Below are 26,836 nucleotides of genomic sequence, written 5' to 3'. Positions count from 1 at the left end.
TGCACTCAGAGGGGAAGAACTACAAACACAAACTATTTTCCTAATAAAAATTTTCCTAACAAATTCTCCTAATTCTGAGAGTTTCAATTTGCCCTCAGCCACTCTTCTCTTTCAGTGCTGCTGCTGTCTGATCGTGGGAGTACGTGCCAGTAACCCTTGCAGAATAAAGTGGGATGGGAGGGGGAATAAATTATGGAAGAGATAGAGGGAATGAAGAGCTTCTCGGACCTGTAGCAATGAAGAATGACGAGCTGGAGAGGGTTTCCTAAAGGACATGTCATCAAGGAGCATCAAGGTGGGACAGGTAAGAGCCAAGAGAAGGGAAAGTTCTAAGAAGGAGAGCAGTGAGCTGAGCCTGAGGGAGCTGTCAGGGCAGGGAGGAGGAGGGTGAAGGACAAACTCCAAGCCTTGACAGGAGGAAGGTGCTGGGGATGGAGGGGTTTGCTGCAGGTCAGGGATGGTGGGGGCAGCAGCAACTGTGCTGCAAAGGGGAGAGGGAGATGAGACCCCCTCTGGGGTGATTAAAACAGATCTGCCAAAACAAGACTCTCAGAGCTTGTAAAAACCCCTGGCTAGTACAGGACCAGAATCCATGGTCTCCTGGTGTGCTTTCCCCATGGGATCAGCATTGCAGCTGCACCACAGCACCAGGAAGCAGAGAACAACCGCCTGAGGGGCACAGCAGACGCTGGTTCAATTCATTATTGCAAATCACGAATTAATAATTAAAACAAAAAAAAGTCGAGGCACAGAGGGATATATTTCCTTACATATTTCCCTTTAGAGTGTCCCCTCTTTTGTCCCAGACATCATTTGTAAGGTGTACAAAGAAAACGCGAGCACAGTTCACACTTCCAGCTACGAAAAGGACCGGTTGCTTCCGATGGAGGAGTCAGGATGAGGGATGGCCATTATTTAGCATGACAACATCCCTACCTAGTCAGATGCCTTTCAGAGAGCAAACGGTGCACGGGGAGGAGAAATGAAGCTTAAAAAAAAAAAAAAAGGAAAAAAAAGGAAAAAAAAGAAACCCCCACGAAAAATAAAGCCCTGAGATGAAGTCCCAGATTGAGCCGAGGAGCTGGATCGTTCGGGCAGCGAGTGATCAGAGCATCCTACTTTAAAACAAAGGTGTCGGAGGGGGATCACTCGCTGACAGCCTTAAAATCTCCTCACAGAGGCTGAGCTCCCATTCAAACGCATGCGTCCGGTCATGCAGCTTAATCGCTGGTTGTGCTTACCCTGGAATCCACCCGGGACACCTGTAGGTGCAGGGAGCATCCAGCCCGTCCCACGGAGCAGCCCCCGGGATAAGAAAGTGCCGCGGATCCGTAAAAAAAAAAATAATTAAAAAATCCCCCCTTTACCTGCGGTAATTCTGCACCGCTGCTCGGTTCAGCCCTGTTGCCACAGTAACACTTGTGGTGTAGCCGAGATCACTGATTATGAAACTCGGGGGGAAAAAAAAAAATATAAAAAAAAAAATCAGAGGCTGCTAATTAGGATATACTCCAGTTCTCCGAAAGCTCCATATTAATGACATCAGGATTGCGGGCACAGGGAAAACAGACGCCGGAAAGCATCGCCTGGGTCAGCACCCACAGCCAGTATCAGCTGCTTTTTGGGGCTTTTTATACCCAGGTCTTAAAATTCAGCCCGCAAATCCCCTGTAAATTCGGCTTGTTTTCCTTCTCTTTGAACAAACGTGCAAGACTCGGTGGAACAGTCTTTATTCTTTACATATATTTGCATGTATTAGACTTGGAAAGGGTTGAGGACGAGGTACAAATGGTGACAACCCGGAGCGGGGCCAGGGGTGCATCCCCTGCATCTCACGTTACCTGTGGCTCTCTCGGTTTTCATGACAAAGAAACTGAAATCACGATTTTACACCGGTGGCTGTGAGGGTTTGTAAACGAAGGTTTGCAAACGAGGGGAACTGGATTTCAAGCGTTTTCCTCCCTGGCACTCACTTTGTGAATGCCAAAAGCTTTCCGAGGCTTGTCTTCTGCTGGGGGCTTCAAGCTGAAAAGTCTGACTGGGAGCAGCTGTGCTGCCAGACACAACTGTTTTTCAGCACAATCCACAAATAGGATATAGGAGCGCGTTTCCAGGTAAAAGGAAAATTGCCTGACAGGTACTTCTGGAGCTGCAAACCCAGAGTGATGCTGCTTTAAAATGTCAGCTCATCAAAAAGCCTCAATTTTTCCTTTCCTGTTGAATGAGGAAACCAGCGGGTGGATAAGATGGTGCTAAGCATGTGGGGCCAAGGAAAATGGGTTAATGGCTTATATGGAGCTTATAAGAGCTTCTTATCCTGGAAGTGTCCAAGGCCATGTTGGATGGGGCTTGGAGAAACCTGGCCCAGTGGAAGGTGTCCCTGCCCATGGCTGGGGGTTGTAACGAGATGAACCTTTAAGGTGCCTTCCAACCCAACCCATTCCATGATTCCATGAAAATATTCTTCAATGCACTGTCAGACCCTGCATTTCTCCATCACCCAGGGCTGTTGGATGACACACAGACCATCTGCTTGACTTCAGTCAGCTCCAATGACAAGGACCAGAAGCTGCCACCTCCAAAGTGGGTGCAGGGGCTGAGAAACAAACTGCTGGCAAAAGCCACTTGCTGAGCTCAGATTTATCCTGGGGAACAGCAGGAGTCAAGTGGAAAGGGACCTTAAAGACCACCCAGTTCACCCCCTGCCATGGGCACGGGCATCTTCCACTATCCCAGGTTGCTTCAAGCCCTGTCCAATCTGGCCTTGGACACTTCCAGGGATCCAGGGGCAGCCACAGCTTCTCTGGGTGACCTGTGCCAGTGTTTTACTGCTCTCCTTGTAAAAAAAATTCTTCCCTTTATCTAGCACTTGGAGAAGTACTGGGGAACCACTTCCCCCCCCCCCTTTAAGCAGGAAAATAAGCAGAGATTAATTTTTTTTCTCTAGCAGCATCACCTAAAGCCTTGAAATCACAGTACACTGCTCGTGATTGCACGAACCAGCCACTTCTCCCACTCACCAGCAACACTGAGGACGAGTCAGGTGTACGTTAATTACCTATAAATGTGATTTATTAGCTGGAAACAATGCAAAGGGCTGATCTAAGACACTCACCAACCACTTTATAGGAGCAACTGGCCAAGCAGGAGGTGCATCCCAGTCCAGAGCAGACTGGGATTGCCACGTTACAGATAACAAATTAATACAACCAGTGGGATTCAGCTGCCATTGATGGTTTAGTTGGAGGCATTATTTCCAACCTTTTAATAAGCTTATTTGCAGGAATTAGTCCTTTAATGCTGTCTGCTCGTGTATCCTGTGCAGTATAAGCCGGTTCGATGCGACCACAGAGAGAACATCTGCTTTTGTGAGCATTTAGGGAAATTATTGCCAATTATGGGGATGGCAGGTGAGGGCAGCTGGGCAGGGAGGATCTGCCAGGAGGGATGAGGAGCTTTGCAAGATGCTGATGTGAGCAGGAAGTTCACTGGGAACATAAATGCCTCGGCAAAAAGGAGCTGCTGCCCCGAGTGCAGCCAAAATATCCCCAGCAAGGAAAGGATTTTGGGGCCAGCAGAGATTTTGGGTGATCCCTGTTATCATTCATACTGTTGGCATTTTGAGCAGATCAGTCTTCCAAACATTTCTTCTCATCAGCCTATGTTGAAAAAAGAACCAGATTCTGTCTCCAGTGCCTTTATTCCACTTTTCACCTTTCCCCCCCCCAACTATTATCCATGTATTTTTTTCTATCTGTCTTTTCTTCACCTATTTTCCATTCCATCTTCCATGCCCAAGAGGGGATTCCTTGTTTAAAACAAAGGAATCTGGAGGCACAGATCTCAGAGCCACACCAACAAGCCGGACATCTTCTATCCTTGCTATAAATCCATTTCATATAAATATATTTCTATATATGACCAGCAGGGCAAGGGGAGGTGATTCTGCCACGCTTCCCCCTCAGCTGAGACCCCCCTGCAGAGCTGCCTCCAGCCCTGAGGAACAACAGCACAAGGACGTGGAGCTGCTGCAGAGAGTCCAGAGGAGGCCCTGGAGATGCTGCCAGGGCTGGAGCCCCTCTGCTCTGGAGCCAGGCTGGGAGAGCTGGGGGGGTTCCCCTGGAGAAGAGAAGGCTCCAGGGAGAGCTGAGAGCCCCTGACAGGGCCTAAAGGGGCTCCAGGAGAGCTGGAGAGGGACTGGGGACAAGGGAGGGAGGGACAGGACAAGGGGGAATGGCTTCCCAGTGCCAGAGGGCAGGGTTAGATGGGATACTGGGAAGGAATTGTTGGCTGTGAGGGTGGGGAGGCCCTGGCACAGGTTGCCCAGACAAGCTGTGGCTGCCCCTGGATCCCTGGAAGTGTCCAAGGCCAGGTTGGACAGGGCTTGGAGCAACCTGGGCTAGTGGAAGGTGTTCCTGCCCATGGCAGGGCGTGAAACTAGATAATCTTTAAAGTCCCTTCCACCCCAAACCATTCCGTGATTCTATGAATCTGTGATTTACATCGCTATAAACCTATTATAAACCTAATATAATAAAGCTATTACAAATTATATATATATTGCTTTAAACCTACCATAAACCCAGTATCACTGCTATGAACATATTTCCTGCTGACACAAGACTATAAGAACTAAACACCAGGGTTAACAAGCCCTTGCTGATACCAACACAAAACCTCATGTTCAGTGGTTCTGAAAAATATATAAATAAAAAGCAGTTTCTTATCTTTGAAGTGATTAACCAACAGCCTGGGACGACTGACTTTTAGCCCTCCCATGTTATTCACAATTCATCCTCTATTTTCATCTCCCCAACAAAAGGCTGAACTCAACTGTATTATTGTCAGCCAGGGCTTTTATCGCCAGCCTTCGAAGCGGTCAAGGCATGGCAGAGAACAATGGCCCTCACAGGAGAACAAACACAAGCTGAACAAAAATACCCTGTTGCTAAGGTTTAAACCAGCCTTTTTTTGGGGGCACAGCCGGGTAGTGGGGAATCCCAGTGCCACCCTGTGTGAAAAAAACGGAGAGAATTAGGACTTGGAGAGGGGAAAACGCCCCGACACTCAGCGCCGTTGAGAATTTAAAACAAGAGTATCACTTAAATGAGCTTTAAACCAAAGACAGTGTCTGGCCCATGCTGAAAGTTGAATGTGGAGGAGCAAGCCCAGAGATCCATGGAGATGCTGGCCACCTCTCCCACACAGCCATGGCACGGATGTTGGGAATGTTCCTCCTCTCAAGGAAAGCCCAACCCACAATGATTTCTCCTGTGAAATCCACCCCAAAAGCAACCACAGAGCAGTAGCCTGTGGTTTCTACATCCTTGGTCAAGGGAGCAGCACCTTCTTCTGCTTTTGGGGTTGAGTAGAGAAATGCTCTTCCCCAGTAGTGGTGGGGCAAGGAACTGGGTTTGGCCGTGGTGCCCTTCCCAGTAACACAAGAGTTTCCAGCAGCAGAGTGGCTCTGGGGTCAAGAGTGACCCAAGGACAGGAAAGCCATGACTGGCAGCCCTGGAAAGCTGATGTGGGGTAGAATGTTGGGTAAGGGGACAGCAGAGCTATGGTGGTCCAGGGTGGCCACCAGCCTCCATGACCAGCCCATCTTCCATCCCTCTAGATGGAGCTCCAGGAGAAGCCTGAGGTCTCTCCCCAAAGTGAAGGTGGACACATCCCATCATCTCCAAGAACGGAATCATGGAATCACAGAATCATAGAATGGTTTGTGTTGGAAGGGACCTCAAAGATCATCCAGTTTCAGCCCCTGCCATGGGCAGGGACACCTTCCACTATCCCAGGTTGCTCCAAGCCCTGTCCAACCTGGCCTTGGACACTTCCAGGGATCCAGGGGCAGCCACAGCTTCTCTGGGCAACCTGTGCCAGGGCCTCCCCACCCTCACAGCCAACAATTCCTCCCCAATATCCCATCTAACACTTCCCTTCCTCCTTGTCCTGTAACCTGCATTTTAGTGCTGGAAAAGAGGCCAAGTTTGCCAAGGTGATTTAATAAAAACCCGCAAATCATCGGTTTAATTCTTCCTTCCTGCAGTATATCAGCAAAACGCCCACCATGGCAAATCACACCATACAGAATCCCCCCAGAAATGTTCTCCTCCTTTAGGGGGGCAATTTTGTGCCCAAAACCTCCCCAGAAGCCTGGAGGAGCTGCTGGGATCAGGGGTACCACAGTGGCAGCAGCTGCCAGAAGGAACGGCTTCTCTGAAGTGATTGGAGATTTTATTTGCACTGGGACCATAAATATTTTTGGAAGCACGTAGGCAGTGGTGCAGTGATGAATCTTGGCCATTTCACGTGCAAAATAAAACACAAAGAGGGAATTTCAAGTTTCCTTGATGACAGCAGAGGCTGGACACACATGAAAGAGAGAACGGAGTCAAGGTAACGCTGGAATTCAGTTTTTATGATCCTTTTTGGTTTTGTTCCAATAAACAAGGTCTCCCTGAGCAGCCATTCAAACATCACTGTATGTCACTTAGATTTTACTGATATGAAAACAAACATTAAGATGCTACAACAGAGCTCAAATCCCCCTGTATTAGGTACCTAGGCCAAAGAGCCACCAAAATTATGTTGAATTAAATTAATTTCAATCCCATCCTGTAACAACAGGACCCTCCACTCAGGTTAAACAACTTCAATAGCAAAGCAGAGGACAGACCCGAGACATCTCCATCCTTGAAAGTCTTTGCTGTTCCTTTCAAAAGGCTTTGAAAAGCAGCTTTCCTACAAAAACACCCATTTCCATCACGTCCTGGAGAGGAGCATAATACACACAGGGCTCCTCAGTGTCGCTGGTAAATAGGAGACCCCCCAAACCAGGCATTAAATGGTACAGGAGCTCCCACACAACAGAGAGGGCTTTCTGTGCCTGCTGTCGCTGCACAAACACAACACAAAATCTGCTGCTCAACACCAAGACTGTATTTGGTGGTGCTGGGGCCCGGCCTGACAAACTCATCTCGTTTCTATAGTGTAACACGGTGTGGTTTGGGTTGGAAGGGACCTCAAAGATCATCCAGTTCCACCCCCTGCCATGGGTAGGGACACCTTCCGCTAGCCCAGGTTGATCCAAGCCCCGGAGCTTGGACCAACCTGGCCTTGGACAGTTCCAGGGATCCAGGAGCAGCCACAGCTTCTCTGGGCAACCTGTGCCAGGGCCTCACCACTCTCACAGACAGCAATTCCTTCCCAATATCCCATCTATCCCTGCCCTCTGGCAGTGCGAAGCCATTCCCCTTTGGTCTGTCCCTCCATCCCTCAAGGGAATCACCTGCACCCCTCAGCTTGGTGCCACCAGTTTTGACTCCATGACATGCAGCCAGGGGCCATCCTGGCTCAAAACCTCCTCGTTCCCCTTAGTCCAAAGCAAATCCAGTCCAATCCTTCAGGGATACACATCCACCTCTGAGATGTGCCCTGTCCCACATCAGATGCTCAGCATTTCTAGATGATTATCTGTGGGCTTGGTTTATCCCAAGTAAATGATGTTTCACCCCAAGCCATCCTGTGCTCACACAGCAGTGGGGGAAGATGAGTGCTCAGCTGAAGACCCCCTGCAATGCTGCCATAACCAAATGTACCAAACAGGAGGGAGAAAAGGAGGAAATGTCATTTTGGGAGGTGCACGAGGGTTGAAACCAAAATCCTACAGATGGAAAAGGGGCAACATCCAACACATACATAAAGCAAGAGGGATGGTGTGAATGATCCATTGATTACAGGGTTATTTTTGGACATAGCTGTGCTGAGTTAGTGGTTGGACTCAATGATCTTACAGGTCTTTTCCAACCTAAATGAGTCTATGATTCTACTTTTACCTCAATAATACCTTCACATCAGGGCACTGCTCTCAAAGGAGCCATCTCCAAGTAATTTTAGAGGTCTAGATGTGATTTCCAGAAGTGCATTAACATAAATGTGAACCAACCAGCCCATACTCCTCCAAGGAGTACTTTCCTCTACTCCTTTTCCCCACGGCTCCTCCCTATCCTACAGGTCCTGGTTGTGATTTGCCTGGTTTTAAAAACCAAGTTCTCCAGATGTTATGGGATCTCTGTACACCCCTGGTGCCCCAGTGTGTAGATGTTTGTACAGTAATACGCTCAGATGTTGACTCCTCCCCATCTCCCTCTCTAGGAGCGTGAGCTATAGGAAAGGCAGACTTGGAGGCTTTGCAAAATGTGGTGGCATCTTCATTCTCAATTAAATAATTATCCCATGAGCAGCATGAGAAAGGGTTTAGCCCTGAAGTGCCCACTGGCTGCTCTGCTGAAGAAACACCCTGTTATCTCCACCACCACTTCCCAGAGGATGACAAAGGACTCCTGAGTGGAATTTTGACCTCCCCTCTCACCTCCAATGCAGTAAAGATGATGGGCATGGCATGCCTCAGCCTCTAAAGCAGATTTTCACCACTTGTAAAGACACACTCTGGAAAGGGAGAGCACAGGCAAAAGCAGGGTAGCCCTTGCTCTCCCCAGGTGGCCTTTCCTGGCAGCAGAAGGACATTTCAAGTGTGGGACACTTAAACCAGCTGGAGGAACCAGTTATTCATGGCAGATGCTGAGATAGTTATTAAGAGTCAAGGAAGGAACATCAGCAGTGGGGTGACTTTTAATCCTTGCTGGCGTGGACTGGAATTAAAATTCATGAGTTTGAAATAAATGGCCACCCATTCCAACTCACACCCCAACACATCCCTGGCTATGAGATTAATGCATAGACAGAATTAATCCAACATCATCTTCCCCCTGACCTATTTGGTCAGAGAGATAAGACCCACTAAAACCACCTCACAACATCCAACATGGTGCCACTGCCATGGGCTGGTTTGTATCCAAACCAATGCTTCTCCCCCTTCCCCAGAGGACAATCTGAGGGACAGAAGAAGGTGTAACATCTCTGAAAGCTGCTTTAGTACAAGGGAAAGACCTGTGAGAAAGGGAAGTTTCAGGTGACCAGATTCAAGGATGGAGCTGTTGCTGAGCAGCTTTAACTCCTCCTCTCTCATCCCAGATTAGTTCCTCGGAACTCACCAGGAATTTTCCAGCTGTTTCACTTGCTGGAAAGATGCCACATTTGTGTGTCAGACTAAACATCTGTGCTTTTAAGCCCGGGATTTTCAGATCAGATCTATGTATTTCTTTGGAGGGGGGAAATAACACCACAAACTGTCTGTTCGGGGAGTTTCATTGAGCAGAACCACCATTATTTCTTCCTCCCCACCCCTCATATCACCCCTCCTCCCTCCAAAGGCAAAGTGGTTCAACAGATTTCAGGAAAACGCAGGGAAAACCACTACTGTACATTTTTTGTGGTCAGTGTTTTCCTGTTAGGTCAGAGAGGAGCTTCCAGAAACACAGTGTGCAGTTGGCACCTTCCCCTCCTGCCTCCCTGCTGCAGGGAACAAGCTGGCTCGGGATCTGGGGTTTGAGGGCCAGGTGGATGCCCCAGTATTAACTGGGAAAGAGTTTATCCCGTAAGGGTTGCAGGTGTGTGCACTCATACACCTCCATTCCTGCTCTTACAGGAAGAGGTGTCACCTGTAAGAGGTGACAGGATCCCTCCGGGTTGGTTTCTGGGGCTCCATCAGTCTCCATGAGCTCCACATCAACCCTTTCTCCACCATCCCAACTCTCCATCTGCCCTCACTGCTGGAGCAGCCTTTTGGCCCCTGCTGACACCTGTCCCCACTCTCACTTGAAGAAAAGAGTTAAATATTTCAGCTGGGTCTAATGTATGGTCAGTGCAACCACGGGGAACGTGACCTGTGCTTCTGGTCTGATCCCCCACCAAAGGGACACCCAATGTCCCACAGTCAGGGACATCCCATGTGCCTCAGAATCTCTGTTCTCCCTTCTTGTTTAGTTTTTTCCATTTAGGGTCTCACTGTGGTGGTGAGGACATTTTAGGTTGCAAGGGACCTTAAAGATAATCTTGTTCCACCCCCTGCCATGGGCAGGGACACCTTCCACTAGCCCAGGTTGCTCCAATCCCCATCCAACTTGGCCTTGAACACTTCCAGGGATGGGACAGCCACAGCTTCTCTGTGCCAGGGCCTCACCACTCTCACAGCCAAGAATTCCTCCCCAGTATCCAACTAAACCTGTCCCTGCTGCACAGCACCACCCCAGACTTGTCCCTGGGTCCCACAAGGCCCTCATGGCCCAACAGCATCTTTGTGTGGGGCATTTGCTTCTTTTCCATTTCAAACGACCCGAGATATTACAAGAGCTGGGATGTGACACACCAAAATTGGGGGTTTCACAGCTTGGCAGGTAAAACCATGAGTCACAAAGCACAGGAGCACACAAGGACATCGAATTGCACAAGCCCTGCAGGAACCAGAGGACTCTGTGGGGCGGAAGAAGGGAAAATCTGGCGCCTCTTGTTCACAGCAGGTGGGTCCCTGGAGCAAAGTATTCCCCAAACTTATGGTACAAGGATCTGCTCACTTGCCATGAGCCAGGGAGGCAGTCTGGAAGCAGGTGACAAGCTGAGCAGCCAAGGACAGCGAGGTGTCCCATCCTTTGGTCTTTACCATCCTCTACGTCCTTCCTCGCTGTGCAGAAGTTCTGGCCTCAGGGACCCAGCTGTTCTTTCAGCAGGAAAGAACAACAGCACCACTCCTGTGTGTGTGTCTTGCTGTTCACACACCTTCCCTCTCCCAGCCCAAGGGAGTTGCCTCTCAGTCTCTTTCCACCCACTTTACAGAGGAAACCAGCGCAAGGATCAAAGGAGGCTCCTGGCTGGGAGTGGCAAGGGCAGTAACTGGAGAGGTGACAGCGAGGTGACAGAGGCTGAGCAAATTGAGGGGTTGTTCCTTTGTGCTGGACCCTCTGGGCATGTAACCTGAGTGCCAGAGCAGCTGAGAAGCAGAGGAAAGAGGGAAAAGAAGACCTATGTTTGGGATGATGAAAGAACGGGTGACTAAATGAAAAGGTGCTTCACCTGAGTGTTGCTGCACTGGCTCATCCTCAAATGACCCCCATGTTCTACTGGGAGAGGAAAATTTGATTTAAAGTCTTACCCTGGAAGTCCTTTGGTTGCAGTAGGTGAAAGAAGCTCTACTGGGGAAGTGAAGCAACCACAATGAGGAGTTAAGTCCCCGCTGAGCTGAGACCTGGCATTCCCACAAAATGGTCTAACAGAAGTGGCCTTTTTCCTTCCTTTTCCCCAGCAAGGTTCCAAAATGAAAAGCATCTCCGGCATTTGGCTATCCCATGCCCACCAGCAGTCTCTGTGGTTTGGGTGGAAGAAGAGCTAAAGGTTTCCAGTGCAACTCCTCACTCTCTCCACACGTCCATCTATCTCCTGTGTGGTTTTGGGAGCAAAAAATCCAAGTTAAGGCAGACAGAAGTGGATTTTTAATTTATATTTTTTTAATGGATCCTTTGCAGTGCCTGATCCTAAGAGCTCTTAGCAGCTCCAGGAGGACTGATCCCAGGCTGCTGCTTCATCTTATACAGAGGGAGAGAAGAAGCCTCCCAGGGATCTGCATCACTTGCTCATGGATGCTCAAAGCTGTCTGTTCATTCTGGGCCATGTCACCCCAGCTCTTCTCAAACTCAGGGAGTCCTTCCTCATGTGATCCTGATGCCCTTGAGTTGGTTAAAGGCAGTGCCAGGCTGTATTTACCTTGGCACCTGATTGCCAATCTGACTCTGCCTTCCAGAGTCCTCCTATTTCCTCCTGGAGTAATTAATTAGTCGCTTGTCCGTGGGGAGAGAAGGAATGAGGAACTTCACCTCATTATTCCTGTGCCTTTTGCCACTGTGGCCAAACCCTTGGCCATGCCCAACAGCTGCAGTTTGTCACAGCACTGCAATATATAGAAGTTATCCATAAAACCCCTAAGATTCTTCTTGTTGGATGTTACAGGGATTAAGCTGCTTCCAAAAACGAGATCCAAGGTCACCCAAAAGTGCTGGAGGTGATAAATATCCCTGCGTTGGTTTATAATCCGTGCCAAACAAATCCAGCATATTGGCATAATGTTCAGAAAGGTGAAACACCTGCTGCATATTATTCCCAAAATTTCCTGCTGGGAAAGAAAGGACCCCACTCCTTGCTGCTGCCACAGAAAGTGTTAATCCCAGGCTCCAAGAACTTCCCATCCCAACTGCAGCGCGCCGCTGGCACGAGCCGCTGTCCAACTGACCCAGTTCATTTTACAAAACTGGGTGAGTAAGGACAAAACCACCTTATTTCCATTGAGAAAACACAATTCCCATTAAGCAAGGTACGATCCCGGCCTCGCTCTCCCGACGGCACGTCCCCTCCTGACCCACTTGCGGAAGTGCCGCGAGCGAGGGTTTGTGCGCCGCGCAAAAGCCTAAAATCACACTTCCCTACAAAGAGCTGGGATAAATTGACCCCTCTAAGCAAAGGGGCTGCCAAGCTTTTATCTCCTCCTCATTGTCCACTTACACTGAAGCGGAATAATGAGACGATACGGGGCTACACGAGGCAGGATTGGAAAACTCTGCCTTAGCAACTCAATTGTGTCCGCGGTGCCTGCGCTGGCTTTTATATCCAGCTACTGGCTTGGAAAGCTGCTCCTGATTTCACACTCGTTCAGCACAGCTGCATTTATGATTTTTTTTTTTTTTTGTCCGCTTCCTGCTACCCCATGTCACGGCAAAGGGAATTAGTTGTGGGGTTGGGATCGGGGAAGGCAAAGCAGGGGATTGCTCCAGCTGCGTTTTCGTGCCCTTCATCCAGTTCAGACCTGAAAAGCCTCAGGACACAGATGATTTCCTCTTCCCTGCAGAGGTTCTGCCACAGCATTAAAAAAAGAGCAATGAAGGGAACAATAAGCACCAAGATGTGTCTAAAATTAGCGGTTTACAAAACAATCCCGAGTTTATAATATCCCGAGTACAATAAAAGCCAAGAGCGAGCGGGACAATTATTTAAGAACTGCAGGATAAAAGGAAACCTTGATCAAAACTGTTATCAGGGAGGCAAATCTATCTTTATTGTGCTGTAGTTTCGCTGCTTAACTGAAATAACTTGCCTAAAATTGTCATTATGCTGCTTAAAATCAGCTAAATTGAAGCAACACTCCGAAATCCCACTGCCTTGCTCAAGCAATCAACATGAGGGCAGCCCACAGTTCTTCCCTATTTTCTGCCAAGGTTTAAATTCCAGTGCATTTGCCAATGGTTTTCCCTTTATAAACCTTCACTCCTCACACAGAAAATGGATGGGTTGATTTCCACGTGATCTTCAATCATATCTGCATTTTGGGTCTCAAGTGGTAGGAAAGCTGCAGTTCCCAGACTGTAAGTGAATGGGTAAATTAAGAGGGAAACACCAAAGTTGCATTTGCTTTGGTGTTGTTATTATTATTTTTAATATAAATTTTAAACAAGGAGCAAAATTTGATACAACAGCAGGGTCAGAAAAATCCCCCTCCTTCTGCCAGGGGAGATGAAAATGTCCTTTAAAATGCTGCAGGGAAATAATATTTACAAATTGCTGCTGAGAGGAGGGATGGAAAACTGGCAGGGGATCGGAGATTATGCAGCATCCAACTTCTGCTGTCCCTCACCACTGGGAGAATTCAGACGGAATTAGAGTTGTCAAGGGGATAAAGTCACTGTCAAGGAGAACAGACTTTTCCTTTTGAAAAGCCTCTTCCAAGGGAAAACCCAGATCCATCAGAAAACCGACCTCACACTTGTCTAAAGGGGTGAATGTGCTCTGAGCAAGGAATCCAGGGGAGCTCTCCACAGGGTTTTCCTTAGGAGAGGACACCAAACTGAGACATGGCCACTACCTGTGGCTCGAATTCTTGCACTTGAAATAAGAAAATGTGAGCCCTAAAGCACAGAACCAAACAGAGATGGACACTGTGGTTCCCATGGCCTCAAAAACAGGCACGTGCAAACTGCAGGAAATGATTCTCAGATCTCTCCAGTCCTTGGAAATCCAGACCAAGTCATACATCCTTGCTTTTCTTCCCATCAGACACAGCAACCACCTTGGTAGATAAACAGTGGTTGGTGGAACCACTTGTGACCTTCAAGCTATGATTCAGCCACAACACACCAACAGCAGTAGCCACATAATTTAGAGTTAAAAGCAGGTCAAATCCTAACCTGCTGCACAAGGTTTTCTTATCTCCAATCTGCAAAACGACCAAGGGTAGGAAAGAAGGGAAATAAAATGTTCATGGAACTCAAGAGAAGCTGTGGCTGCTCCATCCCTGGAAGTGTCCAAGGCCAGGTTGGACGGGGCTTGGAGCAACCTGGGATAGTGGAATGTGTTCCTATCCATGGCAGAGGTTGGAAATGGATGGCCTTTAAGGTCCCTTCCAACCCAAACCATTCTGGGCTTCTATAAGGATCTGTTCTGCCCCAATTTCTTCCCCATTCTGAGAGCTCTGACCCCCGGAGCAAATAGGAAACAGGATTTTTTGGGAGTGAAATCAAAGAAAAAGCTGTTCAAATCCCAGTGAAACACAAGGCAGTTTTGGGAGATGCCTCAGCTGCAGCGAAGCTGAAGAGCAACCATTGCTAAGATGGTTACACCCTCCTAAGTCTAGAAAGAGTCACAGCAGGGGCTAAAAAGCCCTTTTTAATTGAAAATATTTTGGAGTGGCAGAATCCCAGCCCAAAAAAACATTAACCCTGTAACCAGTGACCGATCCCAAACGCCACCAGACTCCTCAGTCCAGCTCCCTTCCCCACCTCTCAGGAGCAGGAAATGAAAACCATATGGACTGGACAGGGAAGAGATCGATTAGATCATCTGGTCCTACCCACCACACAGCAAAAGACTGTTCCCTACAAGAAATTTCCCATCCAGGCTCACTTATAAAAGTCCAAAGCGATGGAGTTTCCACCTCTTCTCCCGGGATATGATTTCTCCCTGCGGGAAGCCTTTCTCTATCAAGGCTTTCCTTTTGAAAATCTCTTCATTTCAATTTGCAGCCCCCCTCTCCCCCTCCCCTGCCTGAGTGCATTTATGAACTACACTAATGAAACAGATTAACACCAAAGAGGAATTACAATTTAGGAATAAATTAGTTTATTTTCCTTTTATCCTCTACCAAAAAGCCTCAACATGTCAAAGAAAGTCTGAGCCTTTCTGAAATCTTCCTTTTTAAATTGGTCCCACTGCTCATAATTACACCTCCCTCTATCCATACAAGTTACTTTGCTTTTCTTTCCCCCCTCCTTTTTTAAGGAGGAGGAAAGGCAGGCAGAGGAAAGAGTAAGAAAGGGTGGGATAAGGGGAGAGAGGAGAGGGACCCATCCCATCCAACCAGTCTAATTGCTTGCAACACTCCCCAAGTGTATGAAAATGAAGGTTATAATACCAGTGTTGCCTGATGAATATTCCCAGCTTCATTCCAGATGCAGGATCTGGGTTTATCCAACAACTGCCTCTCCTGCAGGAGGCAACAGCTTCCACCCCACACAAATACCAAGGAGGAGAAAGGATGAGTTTTGGCCAAATCACAGGCAGTGGCTTGGGAAAAAGAAGGGTCAAGGACTGAAACGCTGCTCCAAAAAATACTACTTTTCACAAAAATGGGAAGAGCTGCAAGAGACAAACAAATCCCCAAATATCCACCAGGCTGAAGGTTGCAGCACGTACTGATAAAGGGTGTAAAAAACGCAATGGCTTTGACTCAAAACGTTCTAAAAAAGATTCTAAATTGATTCTAAAAGTTCTAAATTGGAAAACTCAACTTCAATCTGCCAGTGCCCAGGTCTGATGGTAACAGCTACTCTAATTTATTAAAAAAGATGATTATTTTGGGGCTTAATCATAATGGAAATTCTCACACTTCTACAAATAATGATCCATTGGATCTCAGAGCCTCCTGTCACCTCAGGGCCCTGCCTCAGATTATCCAACCAACAGGAAAGGGAAGTAAATGACTACTAACAGTTGATACTTTCTCAGCCTACACTTGCAAGGCTTCTCTTCATTATCAGCTTTAACTTAAATGTGGATTCTCTGTTTCCAGGGAAGTCTGGAAAACATAAAAATAAAAGAAGTTATGGGCAAAGATGATGGCAAATGAGTGGAATTGTCCTCTTGTTTTTCCCTATATGACTTGACATGGTTGGATGTGCAACATTTGGATGTTATAAGGGCAATGTCCCCTCTTTGAGAGGCTGTGCATTCAGTCCAGCCATGTTACATGGAATCATGGAATGGTTTGTGTGGGAAGGGACCATAAAGATCACCTCGTTCCAACCCCCTGACATGGACAGGGAGACCTTCCACTACCCCAGGTTGCTCCAAGCCCTGTCCAAACTGGCCTTGGACACTTCCAGGGATGGGGAATTACAAGTCATTAAAGGCTCTTCCCATTCCATGAGTGTTCCTGCTGCCTCCATCACCACAGCTGGTGTCCAGCCCAGCTCAGCTCCACCTTTGAAGGTCTACCCTCATGGCAGGAATTTTGCTGGCTGGATATCTTCATTCCCTCTTGTTCAAAACACTCAAACCACATGTGTAAATCCTGTTAGTGCTTCACCAAACAAAAATACTTTGCTATACAACAGCCTGAAAGCCAAAGGGAACATTTTGGGTGGGAGGGCTGCTCCAGGTAGGAATCCCCATCGAGAAGGATGGGAGGGACCTCACACTGCAGAGCAACTATCTGCCTGCTTGAGCAGCAAAGGTTATTTCCCACCCTTGTACAACATGTTCTAATATTTAAAAACATTCAGTTGAATTCCACATCTCTTGTGCCCTTTATTTTCCTGACAGCTTCTCCTGGACGGGAAGTACGGGAAAATCCAAACGGCAGCAACCGAGCAAAGAGCCAGGAACCACTGCAGCCGGGGCCAGCCCTGGGTGTTTTGTTTAAAATGCAACTTAGAGAGAGCTGTAAGACTAAATATGTATTCTAACTGCTCTAACACTTAGTAGAACTCTAAGAAAAAGCAGTCTTGGAAGTAGGAAATGCACATCTGAAGGGAAAGCCGGAGCCGCTGCACATCTCCCTTTCTTGGCTGCCAGGAGCAGCAAGGAAGTGATTACACAGCATTTATTTGCAAAATCACAGCCAATAAATCCAACAGCAGCAACACCCACCCTCGAATCACTTGGTCCTTAGTGGGGGGGGAATGAAGGAGAGGTGTAGGTCTGACAAACAGGCAGGTGCATGGCAGGAGCTCCTCATTCCGAAGCTTTTCGGGAAGACTTCAAGTCTATAAGGTGGAATATTCACCCAGGCCTGTCCCTTTCCTCTGCACACGCTTTCTTGAAGCCCAGGAAAATACAAAGCCCTAGAAAGGCAATGAAGGTTGTGATAAGAAAACCCCCTGAAAAGGTTTAAAAAATAAAATAAAATAGGACTGGGCTGTTGAATGAGGAAACGAGTAAGGGAGAGCAAGAGAAAATAAAATGGTACAAAAAAAGCCATCTCAGTTCCCCTCCCCTTTCCTGGATACAAATACCATCACAAGAAAACCGTAGGAAGCGAATCTGACTGCTTTGAAAATCACTGAGGTCAAAAGCACGAGAGAAGAAAGGAAAAAGGATTAAACAAAGGGATGATATAATCTCCCCAGCCATAATTCAAACCTTCGAGGTATAAATAGCTCCACTACAGGGCTCAAGTCAACCACTAATTTACAGAGCAATCAGGAGGGGGAGGCAGATACCCATCCCCACAAGCAGATTAATCCTTAATTGCTCGGTTTTTTGCATTTCTGACACCTTCCTTTGAAGTCCCAAAGCCGGTTCCGTCTCACAAAAGGCACTGACGAGCCTGAAAATTGGCGAGAGATGAGCCTTGCTGCTGCTTGTTTGGGCCCCGTGCACAGTCCCAGATGCTTTCCTGGGTCCTCCATTCAAAGAAGAAAGGAGACGGATGGAATCCGCGGGGATAAGGGACGATCAAAGCCGGTGTTTGCCCGTTCGACAGAAAGGGAAGCGGGACTCGGCTGCGGGCTCCTGTTTCACAGTGTTTCTGCAAGACCTTAATTGCAGATAAATACTTACTGGGACAATTCAATTGCTTGTGAGCACTTCAATCGCTTCGGAGGCTTCGTGAATCCCTCTAGGAATGCTCGTAAGGACGGTGTGTACGATGCCGGGATGAGAGGAGCAGGATCACCAGGATCATCTGCTTGGTGGGGACTGTGGCTTCCAGAAAGGGACACCCAACCCCTCCTCCAGTGTTCTGTCCTTCCCTCTCGATTCAAGCTTGATCCAAGGCAACAACGATAATGGAAATGCAACTATGCAGGAGTTTCTTCGGTCCCTGCACGTATCCTCCCTCCAACTGCATCAGTTTTTAGGGGAGAAATTCCTTCATTCTTCACCACACTGTGAACTTCTGCACTGAGGTTTAAGAGCACATCCCTGGATGGGTCTTTGAGAGCCCTGGTCTTCCTGTTCCCTTGTACATCCCGTGTTCCCAGGGGGAATGACTGAGTGTTTGGTGCTTTCCTAATCATACTGACTGTGTCCTGGCACCTCCTGCACATCCTCTTGTGTCTAGTGGGTTAATTAACCATCCTGCCCCTGCTGAGGTGGGTCCTCACTGAATTCCAGACTATTTAACTAAATAAAAATATCATAACAGAATCAATGGTTTGGGTTGGAAGGGACCTCAAAGATCATCTTGTTTCATCTCCTGACATGGGCAGGAACACCTTCTACTAGCCCAGGTTGATCCAAGCCCTGTCCAACCTGGCCTTGGACACTTCCAGGGATCCAGGGGCAGCCACAGCTTCTCTGCCCAACCTGGGACAGGGCCTCCCCACCCTCACAGCCAACAATTCCTTCCCAATATCCCATCTAATATCCCCTCCCAATATCTTCCCTCTGGCACTGGGAAGCCATTCCCCCTTGTCCTGTCCCTCCCTCCCTTGTCCCCAGTCCCTCTCCAGCTCTCCTGGAGCCCCTTTAGGCCCTGCCAGGGGCTCTCAGCTCTCCCTGGAGCCTTCTCTTCTCCAGGGGAACCCCCCCAGCTCTCCCAGACTGGCTCCAGAGCAGAGGGGCTCCAGCCCTGGCAGCATCTCCAGGGCCTCCTCTGGACTCTCTCCAGCAGCTCCACGTCCTTGTGCTGTTGTTCCCAGGGCTGGAGCAGCTCTGCAGGGGGGTCTCACCTGCGACAGGGACAGAGGGGCAGAATTCCCCCTCCCCTGCTGCCCACGCTGGGGGATCAGCCCAGGGCATGGGGAGGACGAGTTCTGGTGCCAGTGCACGTGGCTGGGTCATGTCCAGCCTCTCACCCACCAACACCCCCAAATCCTTCTCCCCAGGGCTGCTCCAGATGGATTCAATGCCACGTAGGCTGGTGAGAAAAAAATAACTTTGCTCCTCCCCCGAAACAGAAGTTGGACAATTCACACCAGAAGTGGATCAAGCACAAAGTAAAAGTCACCAATAGAAATGCTTAAAACACAGTAAATTCTAAATTCAGATGTGAAAGTATCACTGAGGAAAAAAAAAAACAAAACAAAACAACAGAACATCTTGTGGTATGAAACCCTCGAAATATATGCTAAAAAATTTTATAACACAGAATTCTTCCATATTTTTGCTCGCAAGAATAAAGACCAGGGTAAATGACAAGGTGAAAGGGGCTGAAAGTTGTCTTGCTGTGAGCCTCTGTTAACAAAAATCAGTGTATGGATGAAATCATTCAAGCTGGAAGACTGAGAAAAGGTTTTAAAAGTTACTTTTTTTTTTCAAAGGAAAAATCCGGCTTGTGGTGAAGAGAAGCAGCAAATCAGTTCATGACATTTCTTCCCTTCTGTGACTGAGAAAATTCATTAAAATTACCATTTCTGCCTAAGAAAATAAAGTCATTTCATTACAAGCAAGAGACAAAGCACTGAGGAACAGCTTCTTTCCCTGCTAAGGTTCAAAATCCAGGGCTGCTCTCGTTGGGTTACAAAGCAAGCAGGGATGCTCAAGGCACAGTGTGTGGATCAAGGGTGAGGCTGAGCATCCTGGTGATCATCTGCATCCCATCACTTCAACCAGCATTTCCCATTAAGCACCTGTTAGAGATTGATTATCATCTTCAGCAAGCTGACAGTCCCTCCAAAAGCACAGAGACAGCCACTCTAAAAACAATGAAAACTCCTAAACACCTGCCTGAGGGGTGAAGAAACTCGTGTCCAGCAGATACTATCTTTTTTTTTTTATTTAGGGGCAAATAAAATTGAAGCAGGGAGATGTTTTAAAGCAGTTAATGCAGAGGAGAACAACATCTCACTAAAACATCTTCCCAAATGGTACATTGCAGGCCCTATTCAAAGCACATAAAAATAGACAAATAAGACATTAAATAGGTTTCGATCAAGCCTCTGGCTGGTGCTTTAAAAACACATTTAATAGATTCACCTCTGAAGCGAAACAGGATCTGGGGGAGATCCTCCAGCAAAGCTGACCTTGCACAGAGCAACTGGCTCAAAACCAGTGCCATACTGGGCTTCCCAGTTTGGTTTTGTGCCTGTTGTGCACCCCCAGTGCAATATTCGAGGGTGGTTTCAGTGCTGCTGGGGGCATCCGAGCCAAGCCAGGCACAGTGGCAGCTGAAGAGCACAAAATGTTTCCTGTGACCCCTCATTTGGGGAAACAACTGGAGTTTCAGATTGGTTTTTTGCCTGTAACTGGTGTCTTTAAGGGGACACCTGCTCTGGTGCCCCAGCCCTTCCAGATAATTTGATTTTTGCTCAGATTTAACTCTTTCCCTCCAGACCCTTCACACTGTTCTTGGTCATGATGTCCTACCATCTGCCTTTACCACATCTATAGCTTTGAGTTCATCTTTGGGATGAAGGCAGGGAGCTGCTGAGCATCCCAGCAAGTTCCTGCTCAACTCCCATCACTTTTTCTTCCGATGTATCTCTCTGAGTCCTCTTGCATGGATTAAAACATACACAATGTGCATCCAGACCAACTTCTTTCCTAAAAAACCCAACCCAGCAAGCCAGTTGCTCCATCATCTTTCCACTGCTTAATCCCTTGGGTCATTTCACTATCTCCTGCAGTTTTCCCATCCCCTCCACTGTTCTCTGTACGGAGGAACACAGAGCACAGAGATGTTTAATTAAAGAGTTAATTAAACCCAAATGGGATGCAGCTGCAGAGACCTTCCTGCTCAGCCACACCTGCACCTCAGAAGCTCAGATGTCCTTTTAGATGCCATAATATCCACTCATTTTTTGGGGAGAAACAGCAACATTTAATCCTCAAAACTAGTTTGTCTCAAAACCAAAGCTGTTTTGCAAAAACTAAGGCACGGTCTTGTTCACACAATCTTGTTGACTCAGGAACCTGGTCTAGTGGAAGGTGTCCCTGCCCATGGCAGGAAGCTGGACTAGATGGTCTTTAAGGTCCCTCCCAACCCAAACCATTCTGTGATTCTATGATACTATGACTTCTCCAACTTCTCATACGAGAATGGAAGCTAGTTTTTAATGCTAATTTTTAAAAATTATTTTATTTTGTTATTAAGGCCCAGTTCTAGTGGAATCTCCAACCTCCAAACTTCCTCTATAACAACAGCACTTTGACCTTATCCTTCCTCAAAGCTCAGCCCAAGGTAAGACCTGAGGTTGCCAAGAAACATCTGCTGAGCGAGGTACCAGCCAAGCCCCTTGCAGTGGGGAAAGAGCCATGCAGAGGTAAAACCCAGCTTCATTGCAGTATAAATTCCATCTGCATTTGAAGTATTTCACTTTAAAGAGCTTTTCCCCTCCCTCCAGCTCTCCAAAGAGCTAATCAACCTTGCTGAATTGCTCACCAAGGGACACGAACCACATCAGATGGAAGCAGAACCCGCCCAAGCTGCGATATTTGATCACACACAGCCCCCACCCCACAAAAGTTCTCTGAAGCAGCAAAACCGTAGGGATTACAGTATTTCTTTCCCCAAATATTGCACATTTCACCTGGTACATCACCCTCTTCCTGCACTACACCAGAGCCAAGTCATCCACTGGGCAGAAGCACCTGGGTAACAGAGAGGATAGGAGAGAAAAGCAAACGTCTTGCAAAACACATCAACCTTGATGGGTATCTATAAAACTCACTCAAAAAACAAATATGGGAATTAAATTCCCTGTCCCTGAGCAACAGTCAACCAAAATCTAGTTCCTCTCTAAAAACAGTCCTCCTCCTTGGTCCACAGAGAACCCTTCCATGTTCCCCAAGAAATAATTTACCTCCTTCCCCAGCGAGCACATCCCTCGGCTCCACAGGTACCAACTGTCCTCCCTCTCACCCGAAGTGTGATTATATTTTGATGAAGCTCAGAGCAAGTGGTGGAATTTGTAAGGGTGATAACAAATTTTGTGTCAGAACCGGAGGATTTACGCATCAAAAGCTTGCCTGTTTCTCCCCAGCTGCAGCCGTTTCCCTGCTGCCGGATATCACTTCCCATAAAATGCACCCGACACAGGTAAAGCATCGCAGCACCTGGAAAATCTCGGGAGAGTCATCAAATTTTCCAGCCTGCCTTATCTGCCCACGTACATCCACAAGGAGAAAAAAAAACACAACAACCCAAATATCTGCTTGCCCTCAGAGTGACCCCATGTGAAAAGGGAACAGGTCCCTGGCCAGGCACCGGCGGTTCCGCACCACGAGGGGATCATCCACGTGTATAACAAGGCCAAGACAGATCCGTTCAGCCAGGGCCGTGAGAGGTCCACGTGTCACCTGCCAAATTCCAAATGCAATTTTTCACCCTTTGTTTTCAACCATTGCATAATCCACGGAAGGTTTAGACAGCAATATTAAAGGAAAAGTCACCGGTGGAGAGGGAGGAAAACACCGGCGACGGTGCCAGCCCTGACAGGGGATTTCCACGCTTCGCTCTTGGAAGGACCTGATAAGATGGATATATTTGTTTTAGCTTTCAGCAAGGAACCTCAAGGATTTGGATTACAAAATCCTTAAATAACATCACGGGAACTGAGTTCTGCAAAAGGAGATATGAGAAGTTAATGGTGTTAGTAACCACTGACCTGGATAATCCCATTGCTGACCTGGACCTGACTGACTGAATGTATTCCTGAAACCTGGATGTGGTTTTACAGCACATGGTAAGGTCTTGAGGCAAGAAATCTATTGGGTACACTTCCATAACTTCATGGCTTTTGGTTTATATCAGCTGGGACCAGATGTTCCCCTCTAGCCCTGCAAGCTTCAGTGTCTGATACTGTGAAGAAAATGTCACTGAAGCAGCTGCACTTGTGTTTTACCAACAAACCCAAAGCACGTCTGATTTAAATTCCTCCTCTTCTCTGTTAGAAGGGACCTTAAAGACCATCTAGTCCCACCCTCTGCCATGGGCAGGGACACCTTCCACTGCACCAGGTTGCTCCAAGCTCCATCCAACTTGGCCTTGGACACTTCCAAGGATGAGGGGCAGCCAATATGTCACCCGCCAAAATGGAAGGATCTATTTTATGGATGATGTGGATAGACTCAACCCTCTCACAAGACCAAATATAATCAGAAATGTGTTTGAAAACACCAACCTGAAAAAGAACTGCCTCTATAGATTCAGGCCCACCAGTGTCAGCAGTAACTGTATTTAGCAGTAATTAGCTAAATTAGCACGGCTTGATCTCAGTGAAGACAAGATGCTGAGGAAGCCCTTAAACTTAGCAACCAAACATCACTCAAAACCTGAACCCAGGTTGCAGACCACAGCTGCAACCCTCATGAAAGCTGAAGCTGTGGTTGCTACGCCCTGGCAACGTATTTTTGAGGCAACCACCAATTTGGTGCAGTTTCCCATCTGATTCAGGCAACAGGTACATCAGCTGCTGGTATCGGTTTTTCAGGACTGAATTTTAATAAAAACAACACGTCTCAGGAGGATGTGAGAGCAGTTGATGTCTGTGCACTGATAGTGATGTCTAATTAACATAAAAATGAGGTTTTCCTAATCACCTGCAAGAGGAAACCTGCTTGCAGAACAAGCTACTGGGGAAAAAAAAATAAATTACTCTTCAGGGAGGTAGTTGTCAGGATAAGATGGAGGGTGGATGTGTTTATTTATACCCAGCAGCTCCAGGTAGGGGCTGCAGGTCCCGACACGCTGCCTGGTGTGGTTCCTGCAAGGTTTTTCTCCTTCCCATCCCCACTCCACAGTCAGCTCCGACCGCCCAGCGCTGGAGGTGTGTGCTGGGTACTGATGGCACTGTGTGCAATACTTCCTACAAATCCCAGGGTATTTTTAGGATGCAGCAGGCCAGGTCAGCTCACCTCAGTGATGTCAAATTCCACGTAGAGGTTTGAAGCTTCAAAGGAAAGAGGTGGGGAGAAGCACTGGTGGGATTTAGGAGCACTGGTCATTTGGGATTCCTGGTCTCAGGGCAACCTCTGTGTTTCCAAAACGCACTCCAAGGCTCAGCCTGCACATCAACAAGTCTCAAAATGTGAGAGCAGTCTTCAAAGGTTTGAGAAGGGCTGAAGATGTTGATGGCTTCGACCGAAACTACCAGAACAAACCTACTGAGTGGGGGAAAATGGGCTTGGCCACCGCCCAAAGCAAAAGCCACCAGGATGAACCAGTGTAGGACTGGGATGAGTCCTGAGCCACCACCTCCTCTCACATCTCCTGCAGTTTGCTCAGGGAGAAGATCAAGCTGTGGCACTTTTTGCAGAGCAATCCTTAAGGGGTCTGTTGGCAGCCGGTGCCTCCCCGCTGGAGGGTACAGCTGGAGGGGCCGGAGCTGCACAGCAGCAGCACCCTGATGACAAATTAAATTTCAAGTTACTACGGGAACACATACCAGAGGAAGGAGCCAACCACAATTACTGACTTATCTCGCAGGAAAGATATTTCAGTTATTGTGGGTAGCACCGAAAACAACAGCTTGGTGACGGGCGCTGCTGGAACCGGTGAGGGAAACCACACGTGTTGAGCTCTTCTGCAAATCCACAGGGCACGTCAGCTTGGCTGCCAGCTCCCAAAAGAGGCAACACAGCTGGAGGAGGCACAGGGAAGGATATGGATGGTGCAAAAGTAGTGAATGGCTTTGGATGGGCTTTGTTGAAATAAGACGTGTGGGTTCAGCGCTTGCCCTCTCAAAAACCCGGCACTCAGCGCTGCACTGGTATCAGTGACTGTCCCCTCCACACCTGCATGGTTTCTGCCCTTTTGAGTAGCTCTGGCAGTTGTTTCACACACTCACAGATAGATCCATACAATAACACATCTCCATCTCTTTGTGCACCTTGCTCCAATTGCTTTTCCCAACCCAGGACCGCTCCCAGGAACGGTGGGACCACAGATGCTCCACCTGTCCCATTGCTCACACCTGCCCCTGATGCTCTGTGCCACAGGGATTTCTTTCAGTAAATAAAGAAACTCTCACAGTTTTCTCCACCAAAGCCAATTTTTGACAAAATAAATCCCTCACAAAAAGTATTTTAGATGAACATCTCAACACATTTACTATAACCTCTACTGTCTACAAGGAGAAAATAAAGAATTACAAGCAAATTATTTAATACCATCAAGTTTAGTCAAATTTTAAGCGAGGATGCCAGGTTTAGAGTAGAATTTAGAGTAAAATAAAGAGCTTGATTTTGTACATGAAACCTGGTTTGAAGTCACCCAAACTTCAAGTCATTCTTTCCTCGCTCTTCCTATTCCTACAAAGCACCATAATTTTAAATATTGGATAATTTGAGTCTGCAGCCTGAAAGTTTCTCCAAAACATCAGCTCTTGCTTTTTTTTTGCAGACAGACTGATGACACTGTAGCTCATTTGCTTAATTAGAGATTTACAGAAAGCTCTCTATAGGAGAAGGGGAAACCCTTCAAATGAAAAGCTTTAAGTGCAGAATCAAGAGACCATCCACAATGGCTGTTTACTCCCATCTTGTACATAATTTTGGGCCACACTATATCAATCAGCAGCTGCAACTAATGGCACTACACTTCCTAAATGTAAAAGTGAGCTCTGCAAGAGGCCAAGCACAATTATACCAAGATTTTCCTAAGAGGAGGATGTTGCTTTTAGAAAATCGTGCTGGGACGGGGAAAGAAATCAGTGCATAGAATGAACACACAAATCTTGATGCTGTTCCCTCGATTTCAGCAGCTTTGTTTCTATTACTCCATCTTCCCTTCCCTCAAACACTTGGCTTTTGCTGACCACTGCACCAGGCACACAGATCCTTCTCCAAAGGGGTGCTCGGGTGCCGTGGAGCACGGGGAGAAGGCTCACACAGATGTGCATTTTGTAAGAAACAATAATTCATGCAAATCCCTGCTCCAAGCAAATTCCACAGTAGTGCATCTTATCACAAGCCAAACAAAAGGTAGGAATACACTGGAGAACTGTGAACCTGTATTAAAAGAATTTGCTCTTGTTACAGCTTGAATTTCCCCCTCTCCTTCCAACAACTCTCCACCGACACCAAACACCAACCAGCCATTAATTGCACCCGTTAATCAGAAACGAAAACCCCAATTGTGAGAGGAAGCAAAGTGTGTGTCACATTTGGGAGCCTCCGTGGTGACCCCTAAAGAGGTCAAGACCCTCTTTGCTACTGCAAGAGGAGGCAGAGACCAGCAGTGACCACCACATCGCCCAGATGATGCCTCCAAACACAACAACCACGGCAAGAATGACCCAGCAAGGCAAGAATCCAGATATTAAAGCAGCATAAAAACTAGTTATGAATCCATTTTACTCTGCACACATTTGTATTTCGTTTTCCAAGTTTGCCCAATTGTTTAGTGCTTTTAACATCGGGGATTTTCCTCTGTTTCATCAGTCAAGAATTGAGCGCTCTCTTGCCACATCTGGAGATGGACCAGCTTTCCACAGAAGCTCAAGATGATGAAAATAAA

The 26,836-nt window shown here is 47.5% G+C and overlaps 1 protein-coding gene and 1 long non-coding RNA gene across 5 annotated transcripts in view; one reads left to right on the top strand and one right to left on the bottom strand.

Moving 5' to 3' along the window:
• Window positions 1-26,836, bottom strand: part of PTPRA (protein tyrosine phosphatase receptor type A) — a 117,328-nt gene that overhangs the window by 30,857 nt on the left and 59,635 nt on the right. Inside the window, exon 1 of one of the 4 annotated variants that reach the window (XM_064653557.1) lies at window positions 1,242-1,260. The exons of the other annotated variants lie outside the window; for them this stretch is intronic. The gene's annotated coding sequence lies outside the window, so the exon portion shown is untranslated. Of the gene's footprint in view, window positions 1-1,241; window positions 1,261-26,836 lie in introns of those variants that run through there. 4 annotated transcript variants of the gene reach the window in all.
• Window positions 16,649-26,836, top strand: part of LOC135413636 (uncharacterized) — an 81,128-nt gene continuing 70,940 nt past the window's right edge. Inside the window, exon 1 of the long non-coding RNA XR_010430331.1 lies at window positions 16,649-19,086. This is a non-coding gene — a long non-coding RNA (uncharacterized LOC135413636). The remainder of the gene's footprint in view (window positions 19,087-26,836) is intronic.

Source organism: Pseudopipra pipra, chromosome 4 (assembly GCF_036250125.1).
Source record: "Pseudopipra pipra isolate bDixPip1 chromosome 4, bDixPip1.hap1, whole genome shotgun sequence".
NCBI lineage: Eukaryota > Metazoa > Chordata > Aves > Passeriformes > Pipridae > Pseudopipra > Pseudopipra pipra.
This window is presented reverse-complemented; position numbering and strand designations above follow the sequence as displayed.